A 14,885-nucleotide genomic window follows, 5' to 3' on the forward strand; every position below is an offset into this window, starting at 1 on the left:
CCCGAGCAAGTCCCATCAGGTCTGCTCACACTTCACACACTCACCCACATACCCCGCCCCTCCACTCTCTCACTCACACTTTCTGCTCACACCCCGCCCCCTTCTCGCCCCAGACCCGGGCGGTGCCCCCCGCAACCTTTAAAAAAAAAAAAAAGGCAAGCTTATACTTAAAAAAATCTTTTGGCGCCATATTAATGACGTACTTAAAATTTGCCATTTCTCCCTGCGTCAAAAAGACGTTTCTTTGCAAATAGCCTGAAGGCGACACTCGCGGAGGGAACGAGGTTTGCATAGAGCACCCCGCCTCCCGGGGCTCCAGCGCTGGAAGACCCCCGCCCTAGGCCCTGCTCCCGGATCGCTGATTTAAAATGCGAATCGAATAAATCGCGTGGCGTTTTACAGCCAGAAGTGAGCAGAAAGTGCTGGCAGGAGCGGAGGGGAGGGCGCGCGCGGGTCTGGGGGAGGGGGTGCGGCCCTCCTCCCCCACCCCCAGCAGATGGAAACTACCATCCCGGGCGGGGAAAACTTGAAATTGTGGGCGACCTCTAGAAAGGAGGGGCAGTCCATAGAGGGTCCCTCTCGGGCTCATCGCCCCCTCCTCCCGCCCGGGTGCCTCCTGGCACCCAGCTCTGCCCCGCATTTCCGGGGGTGGGGAACGTAGTGATGGGTGGGTGGGTGGCTGCAGGTCCTGGCCCTAGAGGAGTTTGCCCCGGGGTATCCCCTTCCCCTTGCTTGTCCTTCCCATTCCCCATAAAGGGTTAAAAACCGAGGGGCAACTTCCAAGGGTTGGCACTTGGCGAGGAAGCGGGGCGCCCCTCTCCCCACCCTTCGCCTCCTCGCCCCTCCTCCTCCGGCTCCACTTCCCGACTTGACCTTGTGGTGCACAAACAGTGCGCTCGGATCCTCGCAGTTTCTGGAAGAAGAGCTTGTGCTCGCCAGGCAGGCGGACTGTGGGGCGGCTTGCGAGCGGTGGCGGGGCCTTGGGTCGGTTCCCAGAGCCGCGGGCCACACCCACTCAACCCATAGTGCCCGCCGCGCTCACCTTCTCTCGAGGAAGGAGCCCGGCTGGCCTCCTGGATGGGGAGGAGTGAGAGGCAAGCTGCAGCCTTCTCCCGATGCTCCCAGCTGGGGAGGAGGTGGTCAGGTCTCGGGCGGGATTTGGGAAGGGAGACCTGGGAGCCTGGCCCAACATCCCCAAAGCATCATGGCCAACTTTTCTTCACCCTACCGTTTGGGGGCCCCTCAAAGATGATCCAATAATTTTTTCAGCTCACCTTTGGCTTTGAAGGCACATGGATGAGTAATGAACTGGGCCAGGAACCACCTTCCCTCTCCAAGACTGAAGGTTGTTTATTCTTTTTTCCCCCCTCTGCCCCCGACCAGGGTAAGATAAATATTCCATTTACATAAGGTGACATTTATGTCACAATTAAAAAGATTACCCAATGGGATGTTGTGAGCACATTTCTTATAGGAGAAATAAATCTAATAATAAACTCATAACAGCACAAATCTTCTGACGGGACTGATTGTCTACACAACAAAGAGGGAGATGATGGATGCTGAAATAAGCACCTTTGCAACAAGAAAGAAACAGGAACTCAAGGGAGTCAGTTCAATATTTCTCTTCCTTCATTCACAAAGTCTGGGAGGGCTGGGCTGGCAAGATTGACAGTCTGTGTATCACCTCCCACTTGGCTTTAGCTCTCAGTGGTCAGTTAGCAGGATTTGCCAAAGCCCGAGTCAGCGACAGTGACAGGCTGTAGGCGTGTAAAAAAATGGTTAAATACTTGGGTTCTAATCCTGACCCTTCAGTTCAGAAGCTGTTTGATGTGGGCAAGTGAATTCACCTCTCTGGTTCTCTTTTTCCTCTTCTGTGGAATGGAGTGGTGGCAGGGTTCCTAAGGCCATGTGTACATATAGACACATGTGTATATATGTACATATATGTATATATGTACACATACATGCTATGTGTGTAAAGCAGGGCCTGGCTCAGAGTGCACAGTGCACATTAGCACTTTCCCTGGTGCCTACCTTTTGGAAGGGTGAATGAGCCCTCTAAAAGCTCTTAATGCTAAAAAACGGGACAGTGATTTGTGTCTTACCCTCTATGAGGACATATACAAGATCTCCCAGTGTCGGCAAAAGGGAAAGCCAGAAGAAGCTGTGACAGATGGTGGGCTTTGTGACCAAGGTCCAGATGTCAGTCTCAGCCACACAGCTGAGGTGGGAGGGAAGGCACCGATTTACAGTGGCACAGTCCAAGGGGACTGCTCTGGTTAGGTTTAGTTGCAGAGGGTTTATGTGCAAGAGAGGACTGGACAACCTCTTGGCCATCAGGATCCCACAAACCTTGGCAAGCAGTTAAAAAATGACCTAGAGCCCTAGCTGGTTTGGCTCAGTGGATAAAGCGTCAGCCTGTGGACTGAAAGGTCCCAGGTTCGATTCTGGTCAAAGGTATGTACCTTGGTTGTGGGCACATCCCCAGTAGGGAGTGTGCAAGAGGCAGCTGATCAATGTTTCTCTCCCATTGATGTTTCTAACTCTCTATCCCTTTCCCTTCCTCTCCGTAAAAAATCAATAAAATATATTTTAAAAAAATAAAAAATGACCTAGAGAGCCCTAGCTGGTTTGGCTCAGTGGGTAGAGAGTGGGCCTGTGGACTGAAGGGTCCTGGGTTTGATTCTGATCAAGGCCTGGGTTATGGGTCCGATCCCCAGTTGAGGGTGTGCGGGCGGCAGCCAATCATTGATTCTCTCTCATCATTGATATTTCTGTTGTTCTCTCCCTCTCCTTTCCTCTCTGAAATCAATAAAAACATATTTTTAAAAAATGACCTAGAGAGATGGAAGAGGGAGGGAATGACCATTTATACAGTGCCCTGTCTGTGCTGTATACTGTATATGCCATTCCATTTCAGCCTCACAAAAACCCATCTTACCTATTCTGAGAGGTTTAGTAACTTACCAACAATCAGGCGGGCTAGCAAGTGGTAGCAGAATTGGCACCTAGTCCAGCTGACCTTGAAGCCTATGTGCTTTCCATCTGCCACACTGCCAGGAATAAACAATATTAGTATTAATGGTTTGATTGAGGATGGGGGCCTGATTGCTGTACAGCAGGTAAGAAAGAATCTTATGTGCAGCACCTTGATTCTGAAGTGATTCCCTGAGTCTGGGTACGACCCATGTTTCCTAAAACGTCCTTGGAAGCTCCTGCTTGTTTAGGACTGGAAGCTCCATCAGAATCCTTGGGTTCCTACAGCGCTCTGCTGTTTAAGGTTAACCTTGGAAATGTTAACAGAATGATAGCCACAAAGCTAATTATAACTTTTTAATGTTTACTAAAAGTCTCACAAATCATTAACTTTTTACTGAAAAAAAAATAAGAAGAAACATAGAGTTCTTAGAGATATAATCACTCTTTTTCCCCCCAACAAATATTTATTGAGTGCTTTCTGTATGCCAGGTACCATTCTCGGTGCTGGGGACACAGCGCTACAATGGCAGACAAAAAAACCTGCTCTCATGGAACTTTCTAGTAAAAGGAGATACACAATTTGTTTATTTTTTAAATATATATATATATTTTATTGATTTCAGAGAGGAAGGGGTACTGAGAGAGAGAGATAGAAACATCAATGATGAGACCCTTGACTGGAATTGAACCTGGAACCCTTCAGTCCTCAGGCTGAAGCTCTATCCACTGAGCAAAACTGGTGAGGGTTATACAATTTGCTTAGAAAGTAAAAAAATAGTCCTAGCTGGTTTGCTCAGTGGTTAGAGCATCAGCCTGTGGACCAAAGGGTTCCGGGTTTGATTCCAGTCAAAGGCACATGCCTGGGTTGCTGGCTCAATCCCCAGTAGGAGGCGTGCAGGAGGCAGCCGATCAATGATTCTCTCTCATTGTTGATGTTTCCATCTCTCTCTCTCTCTCCCTCTCCCTTCCTCTCTGAAATCAATAATAATATATTTAAAAGAAAAAAAAAGAGAACTTGCTATAAAAAAAAAAGAAAGGAAAAAACTATATGTCATGTTTGAAGGTAGTGCTGTGGAGAAAAATTAAGTGCGAAAGGGAGATAAGGGAACGTGGGGATGCAATTTAGAGTCCTCAGGAAAGAACTCACTGAGAAGGTGGCTTTTGAGGAAAAGGAGGTGAAGGTGTGAGCTATGAGATTTATGGGGAAAGAGCAGCCTAAGCGCAGGGTTCTTAACTGGAGTCCACACATACCCCTCCCCTCCAGAGGTCTGTGTATAAAATTCAGGGAGTCTTGATCTTAGAAGGGAAAATACACATATATCTTTATTTTCACTAATTAAAATTCAGCATGCTCTTCAATTATGAATGCAGACAGCAAATGACAGCGATAGTAGCAGCACCTGTGACATTGTTGCTAGTAGAAATCAGATATTTTCATATCACATTATAGTTGTTGAAAATATCTAAAATATCACTATACTCATCACTACTTCAAAATGCTGCTAACTCTTATATTCAATGAGTTAATAAGAAACATAAAGTACTATATTACACATTTTAAAATATCTTGAGATTTGTATGTCAATATAGTTTTTTTATTATTTACATAACTGATCTTATGGATTTGAAGATGTTATACTCAGAAGGAGTCCATGGCACAAAAGAAAAGGTTGAGAGCCACTGTGTCGACTGAGAGACCAGCAGGTGCAAAGGCCCTGAGGCAAGAGTGTACTTAATATGTACCTGTACAAAGAAGAGGTATAGAGGGCATTATTAGAAATCCGGCTTTTCGAGGAGTGAACAGTTTTGAGCAGAAGAGTGGCATGATGTGCTACCGGATTTTAAGGGTTACTCTGCTGCTGGATGGAGGACAGACGGAAGGAGGAAAAGCTGAAGCAGGAAGACCAGTGAGGAGGTCACGGAAGTAAATCAGGTAAGAGCTGATGTTAACTTGGACTATGGCGGTAGCAGTGGAAGTGGTCAAATTCTGTATATTTTGAAGATGGCTCTGACAGGATTTGTTGATGGGGTGTGAGAAAACCAGAAGTCAAGGATGAGGACAAGAGGTTTGCCTTGTGCCAATGGAAAGATGGAGCTATCAGTACCGAGATGGGGGAAACTGTGGAAGAAGTAGGTTTTGGTAGAAGATAAGGAGTTCAGTGTTGGACATATTAAACTCGAGATACCATTAGACATCTAAGTGCAGCCATCCGGTAGGCAGCTAGAAATGGTAGCCTCAGCTCAAGGGCAAGGTCTGGGCTGAAGATGTCATTTGATAGTGGTCAGTAGGTGGATGATATTTAAAGATATAAGGCTGGTTGAGATCACTAAGGAAGTGAGTGTAGAAAAAGAAGTGGTTGCCCTGGCTGGTTTGGCTCAGTGGATACAGCGTCAGCCTGCAGACTGAAGGGTCCTGGGTTCGATTCCAGTCAAGGGTACATGCCCAGGTTGCAGGCTCAATCCCCAGTAGGGGGCATGCAGGAGGCAGCCAATGAATGATTCTCATCCATGATGTTTCTATCTCTCTCTCTCTTTCTCCCTTCCTCTCTGAAATCAATAACAATATATTTTAAAAAAAGAAAAAGAAGTGGTCCACGGATACTACCCTTGGGCACTGCAAAATTAGGAGGAATCAGCAAGATGTTAAAAAAGAAGTATCCAGACATTTCTCCAAGGAAGAGATACAAACGGCCAATAAGCACACAAAAAGATACTCAACATTACTCATCACTAAATGCAAATCAAAACTACAGTGTGATAGCACCTCATACTCAGGATGGCTAAGATAATAACAAACAAATAAAGCAAAACAAAAACACAGAAAACAACAAGAGTTTATGAGAATGTGGAGAAATTAGAACCCTTGTGTATTATTGGTGGGAATGTAAAATAGTACAGCCATTCCTCAAAAAATTAAAAAATAGAATTACCTATGTTCCAGCAATTCCATTTCTGGATACATTCCCCCCAAAATTGAAAGCAGAGTCTTGAAGAGATATCTGTACACTCATACTCACAGCATTATTTACAATAGCTAAAATGTGGAAGCAACCCTGGTGTCCATTTGATGGATGAATGGATGAGCAAAATGTGGTATATACATCCACTGGAATATTATTCATCTTTAAAAAGGAAGGAAATTCTGCAATGTGCTACAGCATTAATGAACCTTGAGGTTCTTACGCTAAATGAAACAAGCCAGTCACAAAAACATAAATAATGTGTGATTCCCCTTGTATGAGATATCTAGAGTGGTGACATTCATAGAGACAGAAAGTAGAATGTGGTTGCCAGGGGCTGGAGAAAGGGGGAAATGGGGAATTATTGTTTAATGAGTCCAGTTTCAGTTTTGCAAGATGAAAGAGTTCTGAAGATGAATGGTAGTCATGGTTGCACAATAATGTGAATATATTTAATATCACAACTGCACACTTAAAAATAGTTACAGTAATACAATTTATGCTATCTATTTAACCACAGTAACAAAACTGGGGGGTGGGGGGGAGCATGGAAGGAAGAGGAGGAGGAGAATCCAGAGAAGTTAGAAGCCAAATGAAGAGAGTTTCAGGAGGAAGAAAAGGTTCAATGTCCAAAGCTGCCAAGGAGTCAGGTGAGATAAGGGCCAACAATTATTGATCATTAGGTTCATCCAGGTTGAAGTTACTGGTGATCTTGACAATAGCTATATCAATAAATGGCATGAGCAAAAGTCTGATGGAGTGGGTTCAAGAGAAGGTAGGAAAGTTTACAGTTGTTACAGCTTGTTTTAAGAGTCTACCTGAAAATGAGATGACCTCTGAGTATCTATGTTTATACGGATGGATAACTATGTATCTGTAGAAATTCAATCCAAACAACTTTTGTTGAGGATCTCCCAGGTTCTAGGCATGGTAATGGATGCTGCAGACACTGAGAAAAATAAAACACATTTACTGCCTTCCAAGACTCCACAAGAACGATATAGCAAACGTTGGGAAAACGTGAGATACACACAAAATGATACACATGGTTAAATACACACAGTCAGCCTGGGCATCAGTTTTTCCAGCATAATAATAGACAATGTGGTTAAAACTGTGGATTCTGGATTTGGGCAGTCTTGGGTTTGAGGCCTATCTCCACCATTCACCTGCTCTGTGATTTTGCACAAGTCAGTTAATCTCTCTGTTCCTTAGTTTCCTTTGCAAACTAGGGATGCAATAATTTCCAAACTTTAGTGTGTCTGGGATGTTTGTTAAAAATGCAGACTTCTGCCTTAACCGGTTTGGCTCAGTGGATAGAGCGTCGGCCTGCGGACTGAAAGGTCCCAGGTTCAATTCCGGTCAAGGGCATGTACCTTGCGTGCAGGCACATACCCAGTAGGAGGTGTGCAGGAGGCAGCTGACCGATGCTTCTCTCTCAGTGATGTTTCTAACTCTCTATCTCTCTCCCTTCCTCTCTGTAAAAAATCAATAAAATATATATATTTAAAAAATGCAGACTTCTGGGTCTCATCTCCAAAGGTTCTCAATGGGCAGGTCTGGAGCAGGGCCCAGGGATCTACATTTTTAAACAAGCACCTGGTCATGTTTGATGCCCTTGGCCTTGAACCACACTTTGTAAAAGACTGAGAACTTATCCACATGATATGGCATTGGCCTGGCACTCAGTAATTGCTCATTTAACAATATCTGTTCTTCCACTGGAAACAAAAATTCTTCTAATAACTTGCAATTGATGTCCAGAAACAGAAGTCCAGCATACCCTGAACACGTTAAATAGAAAAAAGAGCACAAGAATTGTTCAATATTTATTCATGGCATATTTACTGAGTGCCTACGATGTTCTAGACCAGGCATGTCAAACTTGCGGCCCACAACGAATATTTTTGCAGCCTGGCCAATATAACGGCATGTGAGAAACGTTTTAATAGAAATTTCCAAAAAAATTTCATAACTTAATTTTTACAATATCCTGTTATATATAATTATCAATAACGAACTACAATATTCACTAATGACTGATTACTATAATCCTGTTGCATTCTTAAGTGCCTTACGCGCAGGCGCACCATTTCTCTCCACTAATACTATATTTTAGCAGCCGATTGCCTGCCATGTCATTAGTCTTGTACTGACCTATTTGGTGTGCGCAACAGGAAATATTTCGCTTTCGGAGAACAAGAAAAATAGGTTTATTTATGTTATGCTTATTAATTTATGCAGTTATTCAATGTCTGGTAAGTTAATGTTCAAGAAAAAAATACTAATTTTTATTAAAATGTTCTACTATTTTATGTTAACGATTACACATTTATTTCAGCCCTTTGTATTCAGCATGTCTCTGTCAAAATAAACCTACGTTTCTATGAAAATTGAAGCTTTTGTTTTTTGGCAGCCCACATAAACTTAAACCTTGTTTATTTGGCCCATGTTAGTCTTTGAGTTTGACATGCTTGTTCTAGACAGTATTCAAGGGCTGGGGATACAGAAAATATCTGACTCAATAATTTGTCTGAGTCATCAAGGTAGGTAGAAGTCCCAAATGTAGTTTGCCACATCTTAGCAGCCAGGTGAGAAGTCCTATGTTTAATCACTAGCTGCTTCAGGTCGTACTTGTCCAGTGTTAACATGCACACAGTTCCCTGGGATCTGATTCAAGCACAGATTCTGATTCATTAGGTCTGGAGTCGGGCATGAGAATCTGCATTTCTAACAAGCTCTCAGGTGCTGCTGATGCTGCTGGTCACAAATCACACTTGAAATGTCACCGTTTTAGAGTGTTAGGAAAACTGATCACTTGCCCTTAGCATCGGAGTGCCTGTAGACATCTGGGGAATCCTGAAGGGAAAACATGAAATCTGGGAAGACTGCACAGATGCAGGTGTGATTTGCTCACACTTTCTTCTGTCTCCTCTGTTTCTGGAATCCAGTCCTTATCCTCTCACATATGGTCAATGGCATTAGGTGGCCTCCTCTAAGGGAGAGAGACATTCATTCTGTTGGTCATTTGGTAAATGTTTGCTGGCTGCCTATCTATGGCAAGCTCTGTGCAAAGCGCATACTTTGGCATTCAAGAGAGTACTAATCCAGCAGTTTCCGCCTCCTGGGCTCCAGGCAGGGGCTGCAGCAGGGGTTTGGGATCGAGAGAAAAGCTGCCCAGGCAGTATCTGTGGCTGAAGACACTGCCCTGGCAAGACCCAGCCTTGGCTCTTTCTGTGGTGCACTATAAATGCATGCCTGGGAGAGGCACCCCTCTGCAGTCTTTGCCAACTGGTTTAGGACGGTACGGACCAGCACTAGGAGATGTCTGGATGATGTGCCAGCCAGGCCACCTGTCTCTCCTCAGACTCTCAGACCCAGCCCAGTGGCCACAGATGGCAGAAGGCAATGTAGATCCCTGGGGCCTCCAAATGCCTCCCCGGAAACTGGCGGCAGACAGTAACTCCAGCCAAGTCAGAGCCTTGACCAGAATCTAAGTGTGAGACACCCCACTCGGAGCTGAGGGGCCTGGCCTAATCCAATAACCACCAAGAACCAAAGGCACTGGCTCCAAGTCAAGTTGAACAGTTCAAGCAAAAGCCTTTCCCCCTTTCCCAGGGTTTCTGATCAATCAAAGCAAATCCTCCCCCCCCCAACCCCCCAATCTAGCAACCTTACAGAGACCGCTCCCATGCATTTACTGAGGGTAACTTGGTTTTATTAAAAACTAGAGGCTCAGTGCATGAATACGTGCCTCACAGCCCCACAGCCCCGCCTGGCACCCCGCCTTGGCCTGGCACCGCCCCCTCACCTGCTCTACCATACCGGGTTGTGGTCTCACCCCCTGCCACTGCCATTGGTTGCTGTCTGAAGGGGGGGGGGGGCGATCAGGCCCCGCTCACACCTGCCTTGGCCTGGTGCCACCCACCCGCTCACCTGCTCCACCATCCCGCCGTGGTCTCGTTCTCATCAGGGCCTATCGGGGCCCACAGCACCTCCACTGTCGCGAACACCCGCCATGTTCCGTGCCACCCCTGGTGGTCAGCACACATCATAGCAAGTGGTCAAACTCCCCATTCTCCCAATCAAACTCCTGGTTGAACGACAGCCCAAGGGGACAATTTGCATATTAGGCTTTTATATATAGAATAGCATACATTTAACAAGCACCTACACAAACAAGGCTCTATCTTAGGGCAGATTTGTCTTCAAGGGACTTAGGACCATTTAGGAAGATAATTCCGTAAGCATATGAAGGTAGTGGCCTGGTGCCTGTTTGGCCCTCTTTGGGCCCCAGTGGCAATGTCCCTCTGGGCTTATCTAGCTGGCCCAGCCTGAGATTCTTAGTCCTTCCAGAGCCTTTTCATGGAGGCTGAGATCCGGCAAGACATGGAAAAGACCCAAGTTGGCCTGTGGTCTGCTGGGACTTAGGCTTGGGCCAGGCAGGGACTGGGAACCATGTGGGAAGAGAGAAGTTTCCGAATAGCATGGCCTCCTGTGGGGGCTCCCTCCTCTGACAGGGGAGTACCATTTCTTCCCAACACTTCAGTTTGAGGATATCTGGCCCAGCCTGGCTCCTTTAGGGAGCAAATAAGGGGATAATTTATTACCTGATGGGCTCTAAACAGTTAATGAAACTTACTAAGTGAGGGTTCTGAGCTGGGGGAGAGAGGTGGAGACTGCTATCAGGCTGGGCTTGGGCTCTGGGCCTAGGGATGTTGGTGTGAGCTGTGCATAGGTGCAGATCTGTTCTGCATACAATTCCTATGGTTGTTCTGAGCTAGCTTCAGGCTACAGAGATGTGCTATATGAGGCCTCTGCCCTGGGATACCACAGGACAAGAGACGGGCATACATTGGATTTGGATAGTAAGTGGATAGGATCCAGGCTCAGTGTGGAACCAGAAGCAGCAAGGCCAGCTGGCCCCGAGATTCCTCACCCCAGTCAGGGATTCCTTAATGGTGTCCTGGCCTTGTCCAGCCTCCCACCGCTGGGAAGGGCTCCAGGGTGCAAGGTGGTTGCTTGGGAGCCTCTTGCAGACACTGGGGAGCAAGCTGTTACTCCCTTAGGGCTGTGGACAAAGTGACTTGTGAGCCTGGGCTGGCCTTGGGTATGTAACTGCTGGACATCCAGGACCTGCAGCTCTGGCTGGTGGCAAGCTGCTTCCAAATGTGCTGGGTTTCCAGCCAGCCCCAAGGAGAGGCTTGGACAGGAATTGGCACTGGATGCTTGTGCAATGGAGATGCTTGGAAACAAGGACATTCTTGTTGAGCCGATCCCCACTAGGCCAGCTCCAAGCAGATTACCCACTTAGTGCAGTTCCTCTAAGAGAGTTCTACCAAAGGAGAAAACCCTCATTACCCTGGCAACCAGCTGGGTCAAGACAGGCAGATTCCTTGGGGGGCAGAGCAAACTGTGTTGGGCAGTGGGGACTTCTCTGGAGAGTCTCTATTATTGGGCATCTAACCTCTTACCTCTCTGTTCCACAGAAGCCCTCAGAGTTCAAGGAAAGGCCGGCAGCTCTTAGGTGTCCAGGCCTCTGGCTGGCCAGGCTGGGAGGACATGCCCAAGAAAGAACAGGCATCATTCTTGCCTCAGAAGACCTCACAGCCAAGGTGAGGAGGTGAGATTCCTAGACTGGAAACAAGATGAGGGAGATCATGAGTCAGTGCTGAAGTGTCTGCTTTGGCCCTGGGGGTGGGAGTGGAGGAGGAAATGAGGGAGTCAGGAAGGAGCCACTATGTGGGGAAAGAGGGAAAAAAGAGGACACAAATATGCTTGTGTATGTACATGTGCATTTGTGTGTACGTGTGTGTGTGTGTGTGTGTGTGTGTGTGTGTGTGTGTTGTGTGTCTGCATGTATCCACTCATGCCAGATGTCACATCTCTGGAGGCCCCATCTTCTGTGCTACCTGCCCAGTCAACCTAAAAATAAATTCCATTTAACTTTAGGATTTGTTACTTGATGTAGAAGATGCTTGCCTAGCAGATATACTTTTGTACCCACAGTTGATCTAAGATTGAGTTAAAATGAGCCTGCATTATTTAGGCATACCCAGGATGACTAGTAAGCAAAAGGCAGACTAGAACAGCCCAGATGTGGCTGGAAAGTCCATATAAAAATGGTCTGTATATGGATAACAAATTGGAAGTATGCATGGATTGGCAGAGATGGCATTGATGGTGATGAAAAAGGACCCAATATGGCTACTGGGGGTGTCACAAGCCTTTTATCTCACCCACATGACATAGAATTGGACACATGGCAAGCACTCAATATTTACTTAATTTATTTGGAGACATTAAGAAAGAATGTTCACATATATGACACATGTGAAAATATGAAGCTTGATAATTCATAATGATAGACTGAAGTATCTTTTCTTAAATCCTCACCTGAGGATATGTTTTTCGTTGTTCTAGAGACAGAGGAAAGGAGAGGGACAGAGAGAGAAACATTGACCATTTGGCTTCATGCATGTGCCCCAATTTGGGATTAAATCCACAACCTGGGTCTGCGCCCTGACTGGGATTGGAACCCAAAACATTTCAGTGCACAGGAAAATGCTCTAACAACTGAGCAACACCGGCCAGGATTGAAATTGAATTTAAAAGTCAGTTTATTAGCTAGAGGGCTGAGGGGGGATTCAATTTTCAAATTGAAAGATTAAAGCCATGGAGGAGTAATAGATTGATAAATAACTTGTTGAGACTTGATGAAGAGGTAGGAAGAGAGATAAATTGTGGCCAGATGACAGGTAAATGGATCATATAGGTAGATAGATAGGAAAACAGAATTATAGCAATAGCGTGAGAGAGAAAGGTAAGGATGAGAGAGACACTGTGGTAGACAGAATAATGTCCCCCCAGGATATCTATGTTGTGGTCCCCAGAACCTGGAATATGTTATACTTACATACAGCAACAGAGGCTTTGCAGAGAGGTTTGATTTAAGGATGTTGAGATGGAGAGATTATCCCAGTTATCCAGGTGGACTCAATCTAATCTAGGTCCTACCACTGACTCTTTTTTTGTTTTTTGTTAATTCCCACCTGAGGTTATGTTTCCCTTGATTTTTAGAGTGAAAGGAAGGGGGAGAGACAGACAGAGAGAAATATCGATGTAAGAGTGACACATCCATCGGTTGCCTCCTGCACACACCCCAACCAGGGCCAGCCTGCAACCGAGGTACGTGCCCCTGACCGGAATCGAACCCAGGACACTCTGTCCACTGAGCAAAACTGGCTAGGGCCCCACTGACCCCCTTTTCACCATGTTCCAGCCTCCCCTGCCTTCTTTCCAGTTCCTGATCATACCAAGCTCATTCCTACCTCAGGGCCTTTGAGCTCACTGTTTCCTCAGTCTCTTCCTTTTTATCACTCAGATCTCACTTCAAGCTAGAGTTGCCTCCCTGCTTCCAGATTTTTGTCCTAAAGCCTTGGGGACGCTCTGTTCCTGGGGACTGGCTTGGGGCAACGGGATGTCCAAGCTCCTAGTCTGCTCTGGCTGGCACTAACCCCAGCCCTGGGTCCCACCCAAGGCTGTGGGATGGAGCAGAGTGCATGAGTCATCGAGCCACAGACACAGTCCCCTTGTTGGAGGGACCTGAGCAATTATGTTGTGGCAAACTCACAGGGCCAATGGCCCAATTGAAAGGGGAGGTTAGGAATTTCCCCAAGTCATTCAGACTCACATAAGGGCAGGAGGGGACTAGAAAGTGGAGGAGCTGGGAAGTGGCCTGTGTGGATGGTGCTGTTACCTCTCTGGTTGGCTCTGTGCCCACCCCAGATAGGCCAGGCTGTGGAGGAGTAGATGGCTCATCCCAGTCTGAGGGCCTTGGCACTCTCAACTACTCCTCCATTTACCACCTCCCATTGACTGAGCACCCACTGTGGACCAGGTCTATGCTGCCCTACTGCAGGCCAGGCCCTGCCCCGAGGAGCTTACAGTCTAGGCAGGGATGTAGGCTGGCCAGCAAACCTTACAGATCTACTGGACGAGGGCTCAACATGAGGTTACACAGAGAAATCGCACTCAACTCCGGCTCATGGAGCAGGTGATAGGACTGGAGGTGGTGAGAGGGCTCACTGGAAGGAACCAGGCGGAAGGGTGTTCCAGGCAGCAGAGCCAGTCTGGTGTTCACAACCTTTGTATACATTTTCCCTGGCGGCTCACTAGTCCTTACCCCTGCCTGGCATGTTCCCACCTCCACAATCCCCTTGTCCACACCATCCCTGCCCAGCCTTCTCACTGCGCCTGGATGTCCCCATGATAGGCACTCATCACCGCCAAGGCAGAACCATCCCACACCAACAGCTCTGAGTGCTGGATGGTCCCCCTTGCTTTGGCCACACTGTATGCTCCAGGAGTTCCCTGTCTCCCTGTCTCCCTGCTCCCACCACTTGGGGCCCCATTGAGCTCACGCAGCCCCTCCAGTGACCAGCGCTGCAGTGAAGCACTGCCAACCTGAGACAATTTGAATGGCTTGCAAAGGGCCCCGATCCAAATCATCTCCCTCACCCAGCACTCTGGGTCAGAAATCCCACCACTGGCAAGTTTGACAGCACCTATCCCTGATAAAGGCAAATGCCCTGAGGGGAGACTCGGCCAGGAGTAGCTTGATAGGGACTTGCCTCCGGAGCCTGGCAACCTGGTGCTATTTCACTCAAGTCCTATAGGAAACTTGCCTCTCAGGAGCAGGAGGGGCCGAAGAAGACAGGCTATTCTGCAGAGCCTTGTCCAGAGTGCAGGCTGCGCGGTAGGGGAAGCTGAGGGCAGCCCCAGTGGCCTAGTCCTGCCCAGATGGAGATGCACTCAGGCGCCAGGATATGCACTCAGCTCAGCCTCTTCCTTCTCTCCCACCCGCCCTCCTTTGTTCTGCACCTCCTGGCAGAAGAACCCCCCTCCACATACTCCCAACTGCTGGGCTGTTAGTGGCCTTTG

The 14,885-nt window shown here is 47.1% G+C and overlaps 1 long non-coding RNA gene across 1 annotated transcript in view; it reads right to left on the minus strand.

Moving 5' to 3' along the window:
- Positions 1-10,208: 10,208 nt before the first annotated feature.
- Positions 10,209-14,885, minus strand: part of LOC107182994 — a 71,059-nt gene continuing 66,382 nt past the window's right edge. The window contains exons 3-4 of the long non-coding RNA XR_001513772.1: positions 11,417-11,579; positions 10,209-11,013 (exon numbers count right to left, since the gene is read on the minus strand). This is a non-coding gene — a long non-coding RNA (uncharacterized LOC107182994). The remainder of the gene's footprint in view (positions 11,014-11,416; positions 11,580-14,885) is intronic.

The sequence above is a fragment of the Myotis davidii genome, unplaced genomic scaffold (genome assembly GCF_000327345.1).
Source record: "Myotis davidii unplaced genomic scaffold, ASM32734v1 scaffold471, whole genome shotgun sequence".
Classification (NCBI taxonomy): domain Eukaryota; kingdom Metazoa; phylum Chordata; class Mammalia; order Chiroptera; family Vespertilionidae; genus Myotis; species Myotis davidii.